Below are 5,177 nucleotides of genomic sequence, written 5' to 3'. Positions count from 1 at the left end.
GGTGACATAAAAAAAATAAAATATTTAAAGTTTAAACATTGTTTTGAGTCTGATTAATGTAAAGTATTTTTACTACCATCATGAATATCCTAATTAGGATGAAGGTAAAAGCAGGAAATTTTCTTGACATAGCTGATGGGGTTTTATTGCTTTTTTATCAAGTTCATGTGAAATGACGTCCCATAGGAGATGAAAATTTTGTACCTACTTAAACTTAAGTATTTTCTACATAAAACTAGGACGGTTTGTTTTGGCCTCTGCCAGCAGAGTTTGATGGGACAAATAGGGACAAATGTTCTACTTAAGGCCATGTCAACAAGTACAGACCTGGCAGCGTTTATGCTCAGTTTCTGTTTTATTGCTGAGGCTGCTGGGGTTTCTGGACAATTTCTTCTGTTTTGTGGGAATGAAGAGGCTACTTTGTATGATGGAAAATTTTGTGGAGAAGGCTTAATTGACAGCTTCTAAGAGGAATCTTTCAATTCAGCCCATTAAGCATAACTGGCATGTTCCATCTTAGTTATAAACCACTGAGTTTTTTCTGTTTTGTTTAGAGATGTTTATGTTCAAACACTTGGGCTCTGGTAAAAGTTGAGGAAGTCACTGAAAAAAGCAAAATTGAGGTTTGTGAAATTTAAGAGTTGTGGTTTTGCTGATTAGAATTTGGGTTTATTTTTTCTGAGAATTTTCCTTGTACTTGATCTGCCAGCATGAAGTGGGTTTTCTCAATAGATAAGAAAGTTTCTTGTGCTAATAAAACAAAACTGAACAACTTATATTTCCTAATTCAGCATTTAGACATTTAATGCTGTATGTCTCAAAAACCTTGTAGAAATAAACAAAACACGCTGTGTAGAGAAATGAAGCTTATGTCATTGAGAAATAGAGTTATTTCTATCATTCATGTGTGATTTGGAAAAGAGTACTACTAAAATATACATCTTTCATATGAAACAGGTGTGAAAACTTTTAGACCCTTTACAGCAGACTGATTCCTGGTTTTTTTCCCCAAACCAAAGACTTAGAGAAAAATGTGAAAGGTAAGATCATTTCCTATTATTGAGGTAGTACATTTCTGATTTGTGCATCATTTTCTCACTGCAGCCCATGAGAAGTGATGAGTGTAGAAGCAGAGTAAAGCAACATGGAATAGGACCAAGGAATCAGAGACAATTTGTGAGTCCACTGCCTTGAAAAGTGCAACTTAAATGCAACAAACTGATGCAATATATCCAGCATACCAGCTCCAACTTTTGTCTTTCTACTATGTACAGAAAAGGTCCTCTTGCTTCGGCTTTCATTTGATAGTTATTTGCATAGTAAAGTATCTGTTTAGAAAACAGAATATGGAAGGAGACTGGTGGATGTTCTCTCACATCTGTGCACTCTGCTGTAGCCTGTGGACCTGGGATACACGTACAGTTGATAGGAGGTTTGGGGAATTAAATGTGCAGCTTTGAAAACTGTCACTAGCATCTGATTCAATAGAAGAAGAGGCTGTGGAAAGAGGTAAAGAGGTTAAAAGTAATACTGGCACCAGTAAAGAAGCAGATACTTGAAAATAGTTAAGTGCTTACTCTTCCAGGGGGTCTGGGTGTGCATGTGTCTGTCCCACTCTGAGCTCCCTTTTCAGCTTGTCTCCATCTATCAGAAAGTCATCTTCCTGTGTAGGGGCCATGGGTTCCTTCCCCACATCTTTACCCATGACTTGCTCAGAGGTGTCTCCTAAGTCATGGTACGAAGGTACAGTACCCACTTGCAGGTTCCCTCCTGGCTGGAAATGAAAGTATCAGCTCTCTCTGAAGTGTGTTGTGCACTCAGCTTGTGATAGATATTAGAGCTTGATGTGCATCAGCTCTACCAGGGTTTGACAGCCAGTAGCTCGTGTCTTGGCTGGATGGCCATTGCTACTGGCCAAGCCAAGGGAATGTAGCCTGACTCTTCAACTCAGTCTCCCTTGCTGGAAAATCAATTGTGGTGATCTTAGCTGGCTGGAAGATTGAACTAGTTTCAGGAAGCTGGTTCAGGAAGTCCTGCCAGCATATCTGAACCTGCTTTCCTCTTTTTGCAGGGTGAATTTAACTCTATAAACTACTTTTGGGATTGTCCCTTTCCCAACCCCCAGACATACCTTGCAATGATATAATTCTCACTGCCCTTGAAAACAAAGCCCTCATACTTCTTACTCATCCCATATGAAGTAAGCTACCCTTTCCACATTAATCCCCATTTTTACACATGGGGAACTGAAATAAGAGCAATGAAATTCAGTAGATCAGCTCTGATTTGAGGATGTTCCTTTATAGAGAGAATGTGAGAAAGTTGTCTATCTGAAGCATGCTAGTTTTTTCCTTCTAGAGGGCAAACAAGGTTCAGGTTCAGGCTTGGCTGCTCAAAATTACTTGCTCTGTTGCATGTTGAGCAGAACATAAAATGAACCCCAAAAGATGTGTTTCTAACTAGCAAGCTTGAACCAGCAACTCCCCTTTCCTGCTGCAGTAATACACCATGGTATCTAGGAAGAAATTGAAATCACCACTATCACAGTGAGATAGTATCACAAGGGAGTAGTTTGCTTTATTTCTACTCTAAAAAGGTATAAATATTGCACAATCCGAAGTGGCTGGTACATTTAGAGGTTAAGTGAGTCATGGGTTTTTATGACCAGGAGACGGGGGTTTGATTGTTTAGACTGATCTCAGGCATTTGGATTTCCCTGAAGCATTTCCCTCTTCAAACTCAGTACAGGGGTGCTTGATCTAGGAATCATCTGTGAACATATCCACTCACGATGTGCCCAAACATGATTCACCCTGGTGCTTGGGACACTTGTCTCACAGGTGAATCCCTCATGCTGTGAAAGATAAATGCTGTGTTTCTAGTTCAGTGTGCATTCTGGCTTCACGTCTTGCACGCTTCTTGCAGCAGCCTTGTGTGACTGAAGGTCTTTCTCTGACCATGTTCCCTACTACATGCTTCCCCTTTCTTTTGATAAACTGAATAATTTCCTGAGTCTTTTGCTGTAAGACTTTAAACCTCTTATCTTTTATCACTGTGTGCACAGTGTGTGGGCAGATGACAATGATTAAATGGCTATTTCAGTCATTATTTCATAGGCTGCATTTCCTTGTGCTTGCAATTGTGTATCTGCAGTTTTTTCATAGATTTTTGTCACAAACCACACAGCAAATTGTCTGTGTTACTGGACAAATTTCCTGTTTGTTCATATGGAAGCAGTGGACAATACCTTCAGGGACTAAACGAAATATTGAGATATTCAGATATTTCCTTTTAAAAGTGAGTGGGGACCTGGACTTCAGTAAGTCCCTATCAAGCTTCAAATTCAGCATCCTGTATATCCAGCAGCCTTTTAACTTTAGATTTGCAGTGTTTAAAACCCAGTACCTGGTGATTAGACTCAATCTCTAATAACATAGCTGAGTTACTGTAGAATCATAGAGTAGTTTGAGTTGGAAGAGACCTTGAAGATCATCTAGTTATAATCCCCTGCCATGGAGGGTTCTATCATGCAATGCTAGAAATATCTGACTTGTATTTAATTTATTCAGTGTTTGCTCTAATGTTAATTCAGGCTTTTAGAGCAGAATACAGCAGAGGTTTCTGGGGAGTCTGGCCAGCCCATTCTGTGGAGCTGTGCTAGACAGAGCAGACGAAGGCCTTAAACTCAGTGCAATTACCACAGTCCATGTCATCAGTGGGAATTGAACTGAGAACATCCTTTAATACAAGACACTGAAAAAGCATTTCTTTCCCAACTCGGTGCTTGTTTGTAGAGCTCTTCCTTCATCTTCAGTTCCCTGTCTGAGCACCTCCCTCACATGCATGAAGTGACTAATGTCATGTGCAAACTAACAGCTCCCTCTTCACTTGCTGCCTTTTCAGGATCCCTTTCAGGAGACATCCCCATAGGCAAGGGGTGTGTTGGTCTTCCTGGACACTTGGCAGCAGAGCCTCTGAGTCCTTTTGTCTCTGTGGGAAGTTAAGCAGTGTAAGAGCTACCATGTCTGGGGCAGCTAAAGCTCATTTTAATGGCTGTAGATACTTTATAAAGCAGTGTTCTTTGGTTACAGCCTGCTGCTCTCAGATGGATGTTTTGTTTCATTTCACCAATAAGCTGAGCCATACCATTTGTCTCAAAGGTACTGCAGTCATGACAGCAAGGGGAGCTCTCTTTCCTATTTTCTATTTGATACTGCACTCAGGCAGTATCAAATACAGACTCCAACCTTTATTTTCTTTCTGGTTCTAGGGTCAGATCTAGATAAGCTACATGACATAATGAGGCAGTTCTCACTCATCTGTGAAGAAAATATTATAGGGGTCATTGTTAAAGCTGATTGGTAATGTTTCAGATCTGCCAACTTTATAAATATCTTTTTTGCATGTTCTAGAGAGCAGTGTCTGTGGTGCTGTCTGCTGCCACCCATCTACTAATGGTTAGCAGCCATCAATCTTCAACAGTAATCAATAATCAGCATTAACCACTCTCCTAATAATTGTAGAATAATCTGTCTGAGGAGATGTTTACTGAAAAGCAGACATGCATGGTGACAAAGCCAACCTGATGGGCTGATGATCAGGTGTCCCAAAGTGTTTGGGTAAAGCTTTGAACAGTCTGGCTTTGTCTGGTGCTTGCCTGGTCACTGCTGAGCTTCAAATGGTAGAAAAGCTGTGTTTGGTCAGGCCTAAAACAAGCAGATCTGATTTGCCTGGCCCTGTGGAAACAACAGGTCAGAGGCAGACTTCCTACCCTCCTGTGTTCGTAGGAAGTATGTAAGAGCTACCTGATTTTCACTTGGCCACTGCATTTGACTCAACATAAACATGTCCGTGAACAGGTTTTGTAGTGGACTGCAGCAAATCAGATGCAATTTTGGCAAGTGAAGAAAAATGGTTTTTTATATTTTAACCCAAAAGCAATGGATTTACACCACTGGAATCCTACTTAAGCCTGGGTTGTATCAGTATTTTCAAGCTGTTTCAGCAGCAGCATTTCACAGCAGGTTTTTCTTGTTTGGGGAATAAAAGGCCATCTGGAAGCCTTGTCCTTCCAAGGAACTGTACTGCTGAAACATTATTTTTCTGGCATCATTAGATCTTGAAGGCTAATGAGCACTACATGATTTAGAAGTGGGGGTACTGATACTTCTGTCTGC

This window comes from Zosterops lateralis, assembly GCF_965231275.1.
Source record: "Zosterops lateralis genome assembly, chromosome: 8".
In the NCBI taxonomy this organism is placed as follows: Eukaryota; Metazoa; Chordata; class Aves; order Passeriformes; family Zosteropidae; genus Zosterops; species Zosterops lateralis.
The sequence above is the reverse complement of the archived record's forward strand: the minus strand, read 5'-3'. Positions refer to the sequence as shown.